The sequence below is a fragment of the Rutilus rutilus genome, assembly GCF_951802725.1.
Source record: "Rutilus rutilus genome assembly, chromosome: 16".
Taxonomy (NCBI): domain Eukaryota; kingdom Metazoa; phylum Chordata; class Actinopteri; order Cypriniformes; family Leuciscidae; genus Rutilus; species Rutilus rutilus.
Genome location: NC_140224.1, coordinates 24,974,064 through 24,990,574, shown reverse-complemented (window position 1 = coordinate 24,990,574; position 16,511 = coordinate 24,974,064). Strand labels below are relative to the sequence as shown.

The window sequence follows — 16,511 nt, the reverse complement described above, 5'->3', positions numbered from 1 at the left end:
AGAGCACAGCAAATGTTCAAGCTCTTTAACGTTGTCTAAGATTCAGATTGGCTGTCAATCCATGTTTTTATTGTTCATCAACTGAGAAAAATATATGTATATAATTCCTCTGTCGTTATCATTACAGCTGTGGCGTGGACTTTCCTATTCTCAAAGAATAAGAACGATTATTAAAACTTTATAGTTTTTTTTATTATTATAGTTATCTTTCTTGGTGCGAATGGGCCTTAAAAAAAAAAAAATATTAAAAGGTACCAAGACCAAAAGAGAGAAAACCAAAGCAAGGAAGGCCAACTTTACAGGACCATAGGAAGAAAGACAAAGACCTGCATCAAGTTTTCCTGAGTGATGGAGGGTGTGGTTAAAGATCTCTGTCTTCAACTGTGTATAATATCAGAACAGAGAGGCCAGGGAAAAGAAGCCTGTTATAATATGCACATTTTTAATGTTAGAGAATATGAAACTGAGCATCAAAGCTTATGCAGATACTCCTGCCTCAGTACTTGTTCAGGTCTGGGGACCCCAGGGAGTTAAGAATGAACTCGGGTAGCTTTAAAGAAGTAATAAGACGAGCAACGGTTATCTAGATAGGGTAGAACCAAAAAGAAAGTCTGTTTGCACATAAACACGGTTGTGTTTGCATGCGACCAGTGGCCAACATTGCTTTTATATCCACAGACACAAGTGTATTCTCACTCTCTGCTCTCAGGGTTAACGGGATAGATCACATAAAAATGAAAATTCGATCAAAATTTACTCATGACGTTCCTTACTTCACCTCTCCTTTCCAAATATAAGAAAATACCAAAAGCATCATAAAAGTGGCCTTCTACAAAACCACACAAAGTAGAATATAGCACACAACCAATATGAGCTATGAGATATCATTTCTGCCGCTTGACAGCCCCTTGTCAACATTAACCTACATTGTATAAAAGCAGCATGAACAATCTGGTGAGTAAATGATGGCAATTTTTATTTCGGGCGAAGTATCTCTTTAAGCTCTGGCATGCAGTTTTACCCTCTGTCCCTCTGAAATCTCGCAGGAATCACGCACATTGTGTTCAACAAAGGCACCAGTTGTAAATCTAGACTTCAGAGCGTGTGTCATGTGATGGAGGAGCTGTCTCTCATTTCCCTGCCATAGAGAGGGTCTCTCTGATATAGCAGCTGCTTCTCTGATGAGTTGGAGAATCTGGGAAACATTGTCTGGCGAGATCAAAGTGAAGCGGGGCTGTAATTACCACGGTAACCAACAGTAAAGCTGTTAAATTAAGCAGGCTCAACCTTCAGTCTGTTAATGAGAAATTTCTCTCCACTCATTAGAGAAGGCATTTATGAGGCGAGACAAAACCGCACACTGGGGTCTGGAGAGTTATTTATTGATTGAAGGCATTTATCATACCTAAACATTCAGTAAATAAAGTGTTACGCAGTTACAACGGAACTAATCAGGTCAGAGCTACTCTACATACAAGACTACACTAAAGCCAGATTCAATTAATCAAAACAAAAGAAAGAACGTTCAAAATCCCTTCAGAGAAAACTTCCCAAGGTCCAATGTGCCTGAGAAAATGGAAAAACTACATAGACACAAGGTTCACTAGTGAAGTCTGTTGGACAGCTGCTACTAGTCGACACTGAAAACAATAGTCTATTACACAGAAAAAAAATACACAAGATTGAATCGTTCGAATTACTGTCATTTTAATGTTACTGTGAAGAATCAGGGCGCGAGCTGTGAAAACAGAGAAAGGCCGATGGCGCGAGTGTTAATGAACGTCACTGCGCGCTGCACCAGTCTGGAGTCCCAGCTCTGAAGGATAAGAGGAGGAGTGACGACAGTGGAAGAGGAGAGAAGGCCAGGCCTGGGCATTTAAGTTGTGTTTTGTCTGTATGGGCAGCAGTCGGCTATGAACTTGCACTTGCCGTTTACTTTCGTTTTATTTATTTTAAAACTTCCGTTTATCATTAGCGGTTCCCCCTTCTTCCCTGCGCAATTAACTTTGATACATTTACATTTAAAAGCATTTTAGATAGCATATTAAAATAAAACACTAGGAAAAATAATAGGCTACCTCAAGAGGTAGGGCCTAATCTTTTTATTTTACCTCAGATGCGTTTTCTTCGTGTCAGTCACGGAGAGCGCAGAAATGACCGCTCAAAATACAAACACGGTGCGGGAGTATTTTGAATTAGAGATAAAAAAGAAAAGTTTTATGAAAGCTGTGCCATTTCAAACTGGCATAATTCCACTAGAGCCATGCATAACCATATTCAGGACATGCACGTAGGTGTGTTAGCCGAAGCAAGCAAATGCCCATTGCATATTTACTTCAATTCCGAATAAATAACCGAGCTTTAGAATCAGAATTAGAATGAGCTTTATTCGCGTGTGCGGCATTTATTACGTGATTTGTCTGTTTGATTCATAGATTAAGTGCTCAAATGGACCATATACAACACAAGTCTTTAGAGGGTTTCTTACTTTTAGACTAGTCGGTAACAAAACTTTTGTTTAAACGACTTTCAAATTAGTGATGCGCACATCCCTATTTGACAGCTGTCACAATTACCAGTACGCAGCTTTAAAACACTTCCAAAAGACCTAAAGCTTTGAAAGAGCACAAGTTTTTAATGTTACTGAATATCAAATGTCCATTTTTTGTTTTGAAAATGGGACTGAAACAGCTGTCTATTTTATAACGAGGTCGATGGTAGCAAAGGGAGTTCTCGGATCTCCTGAGACGCTCCAAAAGGGATTTGTCAAGGCCTTGGTCGCTCATTGACTGTAAACACAGGAAATGTACAGCTGGATCCAGAACTTAATACTGTAGACTATGTAGCCTACTATACACTATATCACCCAAAAAGACCTAAATGCAAAACATTCCACTATGCTGCCTCGAAAGTGAGCGACAAGCATCAATGATGCACAAAGAATGAGACTGTATGCCAAGGAATGACTACAACAGCTCCCCATTGAGACTTTATAATGACTGGTAATGAAGCACCATGACCTATCAATAACAGCTTAGCATTATTGCAGTGGGCTGCCATGCAGGACTGTGGTAACAGCAGTCCTTGCAAATCTGACCTCAACTATATCAGCTTAAATAAAGATCAACTGTGTCACTGTGCCACGAGAGAATAAGAATACTCTAGGAAACAAGGTCAAGTGATTGTTTTATACAATGGAATATAAAACCGATCTGGCAGCCAAAGAGCAACAACTGCAATGGCAATGACATTTTAACTGTGTGAGCCAGGGGTTTCCAATCCTGCTCCAACCTAGATTAAACACCTGAACCAGCTAATAAAGGTCTTACTAGGCATCCTAAAAACTTCCAGGCAGGTGTGTTGAGGCAAGTTGGAGCTAAACTCTGTAGGACATTGGCCCTCCAGGACCGAGTTTAGACACCCCTAGTGTGAGCTTTTTCCAGTCGTATGGTCAGTAAATCACACCCAAGTTTAAAAGGTGCGATCACAGTGAAATTTTAGGTGACATTTCGCCAGCAACCTGGATGACCATCTTAAACACATTGCAAAATCTGTGTGGGGATGCACATGGATTCCTATTGAAATGACTATTTCACCTGTTAAAATGTGACTGCACCTTAAAGTTACAGTGGGTACGAAAGTATTCAGACCCCCTTAAATTTTTCACTCTTTGTTATATTGCAGCCATTTGCTAAAATCATTTAAGTTCATTTTTTTCCCTCATTATTGTACACACAGCACCCCACATTGACAGAAAAACACAGAATTGTTGACATTTTTGCACATTTATTAAAAAAGAAAAACTGAAATATCACACGGTCCTAAGTATTCAGACCCTTTGCTGTGACACTCATATATTTAACTCAGGTGCTGTCCATTTCTTCTGATCATCCTTGAGATGGTTCTACACCTTCATTTGAGTCCAGCTGTGTTTGATTATACTGATTGGACTTGATTAGGAAAGCCACACACCTGTCTATATAAGACCTTACAGCTCACAGTGCATGTCAGAGCAAATGAGAATAATGAGGTCAAAGGAACTGCCTGAAGAGCTCAGAGACAGAATTGTGGCAAGGCACAGATCTGGCCAAGGTTACAAAAAAATGTCTGCTGCACTTAAGGTTCCTAAGAGCACAGTGGCCTCCATAATCCTTAAATGGAAGACGTTTGGGACGACCAGAACCCTTCCTAGAGCTGGCCGTCCGGCCAAACTGAGCTATCGGGGGAGAAGAGCCTTGGTGAGAGAGGCAAAGAAGAACCCAAAGATCACTGTGGCTGAGCTCCAGAGATGCAGTCGGGAGATGGGAGAAAGTTGTAGTAAGTCAACCATCACTGCAGCCATCCACCAGTCGGGGCTTTATGGCAGAGTGGCCCGACGGAAGCCTCTCCTCAGTGCAAGACACATGAAAGCACACCTGAAGGACTCCAAGATGGTGATAAATAAGATTCTCTGGTCTGATGAGACCAGGATAGTACTTTTTGGCCTTAATTCTAAGCGGTATGTGTGGAGAAAACCAGGCACTGCTCATCACCTGTCCAATACAGTCTCAACAGTGAAGCATGGTGGTGGCAGCATCATGCTGTGGGGGTGTTTTTCAGCTGCAGGGACAGGACGACTGGTTGCAATCGAGGGAAAGATGAATGCGGCCAAGTACAGGGATATCCTGGACGAAAACCTTCTCCAGAGTGCTCTGGACCTCAGACTGGGCCGAAGGTTCACCTTCCAACAAGACAATGACCCTAAGTACACAGCTAAAATAACGAAGGAGTGGCTTCACAACAACTGCGTGACTGTTCTTGAATGGCCCAGCCAGAGCCCTGACTTAAACCCAATTGAGCATCTCTGGAGAGACCTGAAAATGGCTGTCCACCAACGTTTACCATCCAACCTGACAGAACTGGAGAGGATCTGCAAGGAGGAATGGCAGAGGATACCCAAATCCAGGTGTGAAAAACTTGTTGCATCTTTCCCAAAAAGACTCATGGCTGTATTAGATCAAAAGGGTGCTTCTACTAAATACTGAGCAAAGGGTCTGAATACTTAGGACCATGTGATATTTCAGTTTTTCTTTTTTAATAAATGTGCAAAAATGTCAACAATTCTGTGTTTTTCTGTCAATGTGGGGTGCTGTGTGTACAATAATGAGGCAAAAAATGAACTTAAATGATTTTAGCAAATGGCTGCAATATAACAAAGAGTGAAAAATTTAAGGGGGGTCTGAATACTTTCCGTACCCACTGTATCTGATATAGGCGGGCCAGTGGCGAGATGACGACAGCGCTGCGACGTCGAAGTCATTAGTAAACATTGCAAAGATGGCTATGGATGAACACCATTTGTTTGAAACTGATTTGGCCGCTACAATTAAAGATTTAGACTTTTTCTCTAAAAGAGGAACAGAAGACGGCGCTCGAATCGTTCCTTTGCAAGAAGGGCGTTTTTGCTGTTTTGCCGACCGGATACGGTAAGAGTCTAATCTACCAGTTAGCTCCGCTAGTAGCTAAGCGATAACTTGTTGTGATTGGTCGTAGTGTTATCCAATTGCGAACAGTGAGATTTTCAAATGCATGCCTGGTGCCGCCATTCGAACTTGGCGATTTTCATTAGTCGACGCCAGACCATTAATCTTTTAGGTTTAGGTCTGGATTTCCAGGCTAATAATATGATACTTTTGAATTAAATTCAATCATTTTAATGATACTGAATTTAAACAGTTATTTAAATAAAATAACACTAAGTTTTCACTGTATAAATTAAATAGATAAAAAAAATTTAAAGCTGTGTTTTGTTGTTTGATTAATATTAATGACTCAGCAGCAGGTATTTATAGGCTGCTGTCACTTTAAGACCGAATGCACAGATCCAATATAATGATACACATCTGATTTCTTTCTCAACTCTTTATGTTCACTTAAGACATGTGTTAACGAGAATACTTGCAGAGACTGGTATTTTGACATAATTTTTGTGCGTGTGTGTCCATTCAATCACAAAAAGCTGCAAAAGAGGAATCTAAAACGCACCTCTCTGTGAGTGTGCCCTTTGAGTTGTGTGGCTGTGCTGTGCGCACAGATAGCAGCGCACGAGTACCGAAATTATGGTGAAACTTAGCAATTAACCCACAAAACGCATGCAAGCGGAATATTGAGTGGAGCGCCACACCGCGCACTGATAATGGCTAGAGCAAGAGTAAAACCTAAGCGCTGAACACTGAGGAGCGGGGTGGGGCGGCATATATTCTCAGCTCATATTTTCGGACTTTCTGCCCAAAAAAACGAAATTTGGGTGCATCCCTAATATACAGCTTCTTGAACAAGAAAAAAATTTAGCGTTAGACTTGGATTTTGTCCATCATGATTTGACTGGATTGTTGTCGTTTGAGAAATTCTGCGATCTCATGTGAGGGACAGGTTGCAGGAGGGGAGGAAGTACTGTCCCCACCCTCGCACTGGTGTACACGTCATCAAAGAAGAGATGTTGTTGTGAGGGGGAGGGGAAGGTAATGTTTTGGATTAAAGAGTAGGCAAATCAATCAAAAAAAAATAAAATAATGTGCACAGATAAATTATTTATAATAATCTATAAAACAATATATTATACAAATGATCAACTTTGATTTCATGGGGACTTTCATGGAGCGTATTAATAGCACAATAGACTTCTGTATGATGTTCAGAAAAATACCCAAAGAATCTTCAGCGTCTCTGTCCCAAGACGGGCCACAATCCTCCTCTTCTCCTTCCACAGCCCTCTGCTCACCTGAAACAACCACAAAACAAACAGTTAAAGCCCATTTACACTTCGGATCGATCGGATAGCTGTCCAATTGGATATGCACAATCCATTTACACTCAGCTACATAAATGTGTCTCCACAAACCAGATATAAATCTAACTCCCATGCAAACATAGTTCACTTCTGTGATGATGCTAAAGCCAGCCGGTGAAATTTTCCACATCATATGGAATTAGCATTTGAGATTTGCAGCCACTCTTTCTATGCATCTCATCCATGACTTCCGTATGCTGTCACAGACTTGTTAGGAGTAAACTTTACATGTGCGACCTAAACAACCAGAGGCATTTACATTTGGTCTTTTCATGATCCTGTAATTATCCAATTATGAAAAAGGATTAAATGAATACCCCCGCAAAAGACCTTTTAACCACATAATGTGTCCAGCACACAGAAAAGATTGTTTGAGACTAAATAAATAATACAAAATAAATTATTCACTTGACATTCTTGATCCACACTGACTACCCTTGTTAGACACTCCCTCGTGAAACGGGGGGAAAAAAGGGCTGTGGAAAGAGAAAAGTTTATTCACCTGTACGCTAATTCAGCACAACTATGTCTTCAGCCTCTGTGAGCATCAGCAGATCATAATCGGTTCCAACACCTTCTTTTGATTTCGAAGCAGGGCTTCCTAATGTACGCAAGTACACAAACATGCTCTCGCACACCATGGTCTGAAAAGTCCACAAACACACGGAACAAGCCTTCACTGTAAACACGCTGCCTCTTTAAATCTTCAGCTGTAAATTATGAATGTTCTGAGTGTAACAGTGTGATAGACAAGAGCCCTGGAGTCCCATCAGGGTAAAACACAAAGCTTACATCCCTCACCTTGGATGTGTGTGTGTGTGTGTGTGTGTGTGTGTAGGGGTCAAATGGAGTCGGCACCACACAAGGACACAAGCAGATGCTGAAGCACTCAGTCAATAACGTTTAGCCCCCAGACACCGTTGACCTCACCGGGAGGTCCGTATGAAATCGCTCTTTACCGTCTGTATGACTATAATCTGCTGTACAGTCAAGGGAGAAATGATCTCTTTATACGATGTATTACTGAGGTTTGCTTATTGATTATTCATAATGCTTCACAAAGTGGCTCTCTATGTCTCTGAATAATGTATAAGAGACTCAAATACATGGTATTAAAATAAAACAAATGAACTTTAGGGCTTTTATTTGTGAAGTTTTAGAAAGTGGGACATCCTGTGTTTTTGTAATGATTAGTATAATGAGCAATGTGAGTACGATGTTGGTGTGTCAGTGCGAATTCATTAATCATATTAAATTGGCTTGCATTGATCGTTCATCTAAGTGATAATAAGAGCATTTAAAAAGAGCTTAAACTGAAGTTCATGTGCCAAATGAGATGAGGCCAAACATCTACCGTGCAGTGCTGGCAGCCGCCATAAATAACAAAACAACAAGAACTCTGCAAATGGATTTCACATACAGTGCATGAACTGTGCTTCTATGACAAGAATTTATGGTGAAAACATACCAGATTTTTTTTTTCTGAAGAAAATGTCAGCAGTGCTTGTCATGTATGGTGTAATGCAAATCTATGAGATTTTCTCGCCTGTTTTATTGTTCACCAGGCGAAGTCCGCTCAATTCTTGCCAGAATAAGTCCGCTGCGTTTGCAATGGTGGTTGTCTTCAGCAAAGTCTGTGATTGCTTTCCATACAAGGAAAATAAAGTCATCATATACGCTACCGTTCAAAGGTTTGTGGTCGGTAATATTTTTTAATGATTTAGAAAGAAGTTATTTATGCTCACCAAGGCTACATTTATTCAGAAATACAGAAAAAAAACAGTAATATTGTGAAATATTACAATTTAAAATAACGTTTTCTATTTTACAATGTAATTTTTTGAATTATCAGCAGTCATTACTTCAGTCTTCAGTGTCACATGATCTTTCAGATACCACTATGCTTTTTTGGGGCTCAAGAAACATTCTTATTATCATCACAGTTGAAAACAGTTGTGCTGCTTAATAATTTTGTGGAAACTATAAGGGATGCATCGCTAGAATTTTTTTGGGCCGATACTAATACTAAAAAACAACTATTGGCCGATTCCACTACCGATATAACTTTTATCATTAATTTTAATGATAAAAGTTATATCGGTAGTGGAATCGGCCAATAGTTGTTTTTTAGTAATAGTATCGGCCCAAAAAAGATTACTGTTTTGATTATGTTTTAAATTAGAAAAGTTAAATGTGTCCTTACACCTTACTGAATAAAAGTATAATTTTTTTTATTTTTTATTCTGCCCCTAACTTTTGAACTGCAGTGTTTATATTCATAATTACAGTTTGAAAAAAAAAAAAAAAAAATCTGGATGCCTTAAGTATACATATGGTGTCAATTTAAGACTCAGTCACAATTGCATTAAAAAAAAAAAAAAACAACATTAAATATGTACCATGATTTAAGCACTAAATAGAAACTCCAGCATTGTGAGCAACATATGACAACTTTGTCTTTATCTTAAAGCAACTAGTGGTCGCCTGTTTTTTTTTGTTTTTTTACTCTTATGGATGATGTAGTTTAGTGTTTCACCACAGTATGACACTCTCACCATTCATCTCCACTGTCAATATCACAATCATATCTGCCACTCAGCTCCCATACAAAAGTAAAAGCACATCCTCTATTCATGTTTGAAGCACAAATGGTCTAAAACTTGGGGGGTTTGCCTTAAAGAAAAAACTCATTTACACACCCATTTTTTATTTTTTGTATATAGTTTTTTTGGGTGATTTTTGCCTTTTATTGTGACAGGACAGTATAGTTGACAGGAAGCGAGGTGGGAGAGAGACGGGGGATGGGATTGGGAAAGGTCCACGAGCCGGGACTCGAACTCGGGCCGCCCGAGCGCAACGGCGCTACATGCGCCACACACCCCCGTGTGGTCGGGTCCTGTTGGTCAGTAAATAATCAATTTTCATTTTTGGGCCTACTATTCCTTCAACAACTATATCCACCCTCACACATACAGTAAATGACCAATCATTCACACATACCCAATGGCACAAGGCCAAGCCACTTCCAAATGTAAACAATTACTCTTTGATTAAAGATTTCCTCTTCAAACATTGCGTAGTGTTTACCCCAATAGAGCTGCCGATAAAATATCAGCAGACGGCCAAGTCTGTGTATGTATTTGTGTTTGTCCACCAAAATGGTTTTCAGTGAACACGTTTATCTCAGGCACACACACACACTTTATAAGCAGTCCTGTGATGTGACCTGGAGTCTGTAATTGCACATATGCTTTTTTCCTTTTTGTCCAACTCCAACCCTTAAGTGTGACTAGCAACACTCTCTTGTCCAATTCTGATTATGCACTCACTAGCATAAACGTTGCTCAGCTTGACTTTAGTAAAATGTCTTAAGTCCTTCATGTAAATCTGCCATTTGTTACACTGAAAGCTTGATTATGGTAAAGTTTTAACAGCAGACAAAAATCATTCTGATATTGAAAGCAAAATATTATAATTAACATTTAACATGACATAACACACATTTATAGTCTTTTAACATCACAGTAAAATGCTGCGGCCTTTTCATGGTCTCTCACTGTAATGGCTGTCAGCACATCACTGAATAAAACAGCAGCAGGTGTTTTTGTTGTCGTTTAAAAACACTAGTTTAGCAACAGACACAAACAGATTTAACAGGGTATGGTTAGAAGTGCACACACAGCTGTACCCAGGCCTAAATTAGATCGGACTGACTGCATGTCAAAAAGAGAAGCAAAATTATAGCCTTCAACCCTGGACTCTGGTATTAAACTTCAATTGGAGAGCTTCAATGATGTCATTATTACAGCCATGTGACCAAAACGGAAGAGGCCCTGACTACACCAATGATGTCTAATGAAAAGTCTTTTTAAAAAAGCAAATGTATTATCATGGGATTAAAATATGGATATTTTTAGGGTTAAATGAGCTTATCATTTGGTCCTAGTCTTCCACGGTTGTGGCCATTTCCAAAGGGGAAGTGTGTATTTTTTTTAAATGTTTGAAATGCGTGCCTAAATAGTATTATATATTATTGTAAAAATTATTTACATTTTTAAAATATGCAACCTATTCGTAAACAATTCTGATTTGTGTCGACAGTGGTGTAAAAATTATTCATGTTCACAATTTTGCTCTCATAATGTTAAATGATATATAAAACGATATATAAAAACAATAAAAATTAATACAAATAATAATTAAAGTTCATAATTAAAAAAATTAAATAAAGAAGTGTATTTGTAACGTGTCTTAATAAATGAAGACACTTTAAATAAAATAAATGTTCACCAATGAATAGTTTAAAATAAGGCAAACAAAATATGCATTAAGAATGTTTAAATTTTATGTTTACTTCACAAATAAATTGAAATGACAGAAAATGACAGAAGAATAAAGGAAAGAAAGTCAGGACTGCCACTAGGCTGTATGTGTATAGAGACAATGTTTTGATGTTATTTCAAACCAACCATTTTATATTTAGCATTTCCAGTAAAACTCTGCCTGAACTTGTTGAGCTAAATTTGCTCCTGTGTTTCACTTCTGAAAATGAATCTGAAGATCATTTGTCAGAGTAGCGGAATCTGTTTCACACCCATCATATTAATACTGACTATAGTGTGGCAATTTCTGTTGAATGGCAATCACCCCATTAGTTCCTTGGGGAAAAATGTATTTCAAATGTACTATTTATTCAATATATTAAAACTTAAATTTAATAAAAAGTTGATTTTTTTTTTTAAGAATAGAAATCCAAAGGGACCACAAGTAGTTTGAGCATAAAAAGTAGACAAAACGTCCTAATGAATACTGATTTAGGTCCAGGTTCTCGATGCCAACATCCAGCAGTTTTAAAAAAACCTCAGTTAAAAACCACTGTTAAGAGTCCCAGGACTCAGCAAGACCATTATCGGTTCAAGAGTCAACTCTACCCATTAAGCTCATTCACCTCAATACAGATACAGTATCTGCCCTTGTTTCTCACATAATGGGTCTACTAGTAGGTCTTTGTAGAGTCACTGGAGATTCATGTCTTTACAAAAAGGCCTTTGCTCTGTCCATTTGCACCGTGAGCGCTAACAGCCGACAGCTTTCATTTCCTCACTCTTGTGTGAGTGTGTGCATGTGTTTGAAAGAGAAGATCTGCAGAGCTGTGTGTGAATAATAGATTGAGGCCCGCGGGTTCCCTTCAGCGAGCTCTGCCTGTTTAAGTGAGAGTAGCCTACGGAGACATCTATTACCCTCCTGTCTGTCTCTCTCCCTCTCACTTGTTCTCAAGCACCACATTAAAAGGCAAAAAAATTATTTCCCTTTTCAGAGCAAGACAAGGTCTAACAGAGTGCAAAATCAAACATCACATCCCTCGGGGAGTTGATATAAAAACCTCAATGCAAATCCAGTTTTCGAAGCTATCTTGATTATATATTTTTTCACTTACAGGAACATTTACTCTTTCACTGGTGCCAGGAAGTGGCAGACCGGACCTAAGAACAAAGGGCCCCTACTGATTGGTCGATTAAAGACAAGACTGATCGGCTAACCACCAGAGAGTGGGTCGTCAACAGATCAAACTGACGCCCGAATGCATCTGGCTCTAAACATGCTGCATTCAGCCAACAGAGAAAACGAAGACAGAATAGGAGAAATCAAGGAAGAAAGAGGAAGATGGAATAATAGAGGAGAACAGGGAGGAGAAATCCCTGCAAATTGATCCCATAGAGACCCTCAAGGTTTCATTTAAGAACCTGGATTAAGCCCTCCAACAAATCACAGGATGTGAGGTAAGAGAGAGAGAGAGAGAGAGAGAGAGAGAGAGAGAGAGAGAGAGAGAGAGAGAGAGAGAGAGAGAGAGAGAGAGAGAGAGAGAGAGAGAGAGAGAGAGAGAGAGAGAGAGAGGGGGATGTGAATGAGAGATAATATATCCTCTGGCTCACATGGAAAACCCCACTGCTGATGGAACACCATCCCAGTGATAGAAACTAGGTTACAACTTCATCAATGTTGAAAATAATCCAACGCTTTGAAAAGTTTTCAGGATAATATAATGGCTTAAAGCGTTATGCAGAAACTCCTCTGCAAAGTCCAGAAAATTCATATTTAAAGAGTCTCTTTTTTCAAATGCATTTGATTAAAACAAGTGCCATACATGAACCAGAAGCCACTGTCATGACAATACAGACCAGATCAGAGAATTACATTTCTAGAGGGATTTTGTCATAGAAGACCACACTTATTTATGAGTAACTCATAATCTTCTCCATCCAATTATAGTTTTAGGAGACTTTTGATGTTCCTCAGAACTTGTCAACATCTTTGTTTCCAGATGGCACTCCAGTAAAGTGTAGAAGTCAGCCAATCAGATTGGACCTCGAGATTTCAGCCAAATCTCACCATACTGTGAGAAATATGCATCACACAGTCGGTGAACTGAGAAAGAGTCTGATGTTTTCAGAGCATTCAAATGGCTGCAGTTTGGACATGAGATGCTCTGCTTGAAACACAAAATGTAAGTAAAAACACATGCACCTGAAGGATGAGGAACATTGGAGACTGTGTGAAAAACATGAGCAGGAGGGGGGAAAATAAATGCTGCTGTCCCTCGAGAGCTGTAACACTCCGATGGAGTTCCTGTTGATGGAGCTTCACAACACAAAATCCTCATGATGCTGGGGGATTTTCGGTCTAAATTTGTTTGTTTGCCCACCTACAGTTCCTGGGCAAAACCCTTAAAAGCCTGCAACTATGAAACTATGTCATGTTCTGCGTGTCTAGTTATTGAGCAGCGGTGGTTTCCACAGCATGACGTGGTTCTCTGGTCTGGCAGATAAACGCTGCAGTTTGACTTCCTTCAGCACTGCTATGATGGATGGCCGACACTCAACATGAATAACTAAACAGCCTCATAAATTAGCCAATCACTACTAATATCATTACACCCACCCTCACACTCTGCCAACAACCCACCCACTTAACCGGCTGCCTAAGCTTTTCTGCTGATGTCTGTATTGTGCTTTAGTATCCTGAGCATTTAATTACGACTATTGGAATAGGATTCAACATACTAAAATCAAATGCATGGAAAACAACAGGGGAAACGATGTGAAAGGCATTCGCCATTAGTAAAAGCTACAGGTGACCTCACTGTGAAGCGGAGAGATGTCGCACGCTAAGCGTAGTAAATTGATTGTCCCCAGAGAAGCCACATCATTATACCTAATTCTCAGTGAAGAGGTGCAGAATGTAAAAAATGAAAATCACAATATAGGCTAAGCTGATATACAGTGGGTACGGAAAGTATTCAGACCCCTTTACATTTTGGAAAAAAAAAATGAACTTAAATGATTTTAGCAAATGGCTGCAATATAACAAAGAGTGAAAAATTTAAGGTCTTTCCGTACCCACTGTATGTATGTATGTATGTATATGATATATATATATATAATATAATATAATATAATATAATATATACACACTCACCTAAAGGATTATTAGGAACACCTGTTCAATTTCTCAATGCAATTATCTAATCAACCAATCACATGGCAGTTGCTTCAATGCATTTAGGGGTGTGGTCCTGGTCAAGACAATCTCCTGAACTCCAAACTGAATGTCAGAATGGGAAAGAAAGGTGATTTAAGCAATTTTGAGCGTGGCATGTTTGTTGGTGCCAGACGGGCTGGTCTGAGTATTTCACAATCTGCTCAGTTACTGGGATTTTCACGCACAACCATTTCTAGGGTTTACAAAGAATGGTGTGAAAAGGGAAAAACATCCAGTATGCGGCAGTCCTGTGGGCGAAAATGCCTTGATGATGCTAGAGGTCAGAGGAGAATGGGCCGACTGATTCAAGCTGATAGAAGAGCAACTTTGACTGAAATAACCACTCGTTACAACCGAGGTATGCAGCAAAGCATTTGTGAAGCCACAACACGCACAACCTTGAGGCGGATGGGCTACAACAGCAGAAGACCCCACCGGGTACCACTCATCTCCACTACAAATAGGAAAAAGAGGCTACAATTTGCACGAGCTCACCAAAATTGGACAGTTGAAGACTGGAAAAATGTTGCCTGGTCTGATGAGTCTCGATTTCTGTTGAGACATTCAGATGGTAGAGTCAGAATTTGGCGTAAACAGAATGAGAACATGGATCCATCATGCCTTGTTACCACTGTGCAGGCTGGTGGTGGTGTAATGGTGTGGGGGATGTTTTCTTGGCACACTTTAGGCCCCTTAGTGCCAATCGGGCATTGTTTAAATGCCACGGCCTACCTGAGCATTGTTTCTGACCATGTCCATCCCTTTATGACCACCATGTACCCATCCTCTGATGGCTACTTCCAGCAGGATAATGCACCATGTCACAAAGCTCGAATCATTTCAAATTGGTTTCTTGAACATGACAATGAGTTCACTGTACTAAAATGGCCCCCACAGTCACCAGATCTCAACCCAATAGAGGTGGAACGGGAGCTTCGTGCCCTGGATGTGCATCCCACAAATCTCCATCAACTGCAAGATGCTATCCTATCAATATGGGCCAACATTTCTAAAGAATGCTTTCAGCACCTTGTTGAATCAATGCCACGTAGAATTAAGGCAGTTCTGAAGGCGAAAGGGGGTCAAACACAGTATTAGTATGAGACAGACAGACAGACAGACAGACAGACAGACAGACAGACACATTATATTATATTATATTATATATATATATAAAATAAATAATGTGAATGTTATGAATTATTATACATAAAATAAACAATTAAATATTACAACCGAAACGAATATGTAAATACTGAAACAGTTATGGTTGTTTCGGTAGTAACAAGTTGTTTCGGTATTGGCTGTTTCAGTATTGACAATTCAACCTTATTTTGCCCTTATCTTAAAATGTGAGAAGAGTGAAATGCATACATCAATGACTTGAACATTGAAAGTCACGAAATGAAAGTTATGAAATGAATGTCTACATTACATTTAGTTTTTTCTAAGTATATCAAGTTTGATAATGACATTTTTTTACAGCAATTTTTTTAAATGTTAAATATTATGTACGCACCATGTGATCCAGGGTGGGAAGACAGCTTAATTTGTCTTCTTGGTCACATGGTTTGGGAAAGTATTTCATCAAATCTAGAAGAAAATTTTGATTTGTTTCAATATTGGCAAAAAAAATGGGGACAGCAATTTTCCTATCTAAATAAATTCTTTAAAAAAAAAAAATGCTTAAAAGGGCTGAAAAACCAAATAGGCTAAATTTCATAAGAACTTGACAAGGCACATTAGGATGAGGTGTTTTTAAAAAAAGTAAAAAATAAAAAAGTATATATTGTACATACATATACATATATACAGTGAGGAAAATAAGTATTTGAACACCCTGCTATTTTGCAAGTTCTCCCACTTGGAAATCATGGAGGGGTCTGAAATTGTCATCGTAGGTGCATGTCCACTGTGAGAGACATAATCTAAAAAAGAAAAACCAGAAATCACAATGTATGATTTTTTTAACTATTTATTTGTATGATACAGCTGCAAATAAGTATTTGAACACCTGTCTATCATCTAGAATTCTGACCCTCAAAGACCTGTTAGTCTGCCTTTAAAATGTCCACCTCCACTCCATTTATTATCCTAAATTAGATGCACCTGTTTGAGGTCGTTAGCTGCATAAAGACACCTG

General features: G+C 39.1%; 1 protein-coding gene across 2 annotated transcripts in view; it reads right to left on the bottom strand.

The window, feature by feature from the left end:
- znf438 (zinc finger protein 438) overlaps positions 1 to 16,511 on the bottom strand; it is a 49,472-nt gene that overhangs the window by 8,601 nt on the left and 24,360 nt on the right. Inside the window, exons 2-3 of one of the 2 annotated variants that reach the window (XM_084434735.1) lie at positions 15,888 to 15,961; positions 6,686 to 6,760 (exon numbers count right to left, since the gene is read on the bottom strand). The gene's annotated coding sequence lies outside the window, so the exon portion shown is untranslated. The remainder of the gene's footprint in view (positions 1 to 6,685; positions 6,761 to 15,887; positions 15,962 to 16,511) is intronic. The other variant, XM_084434734.1, reaches the window with a different exon arrangement.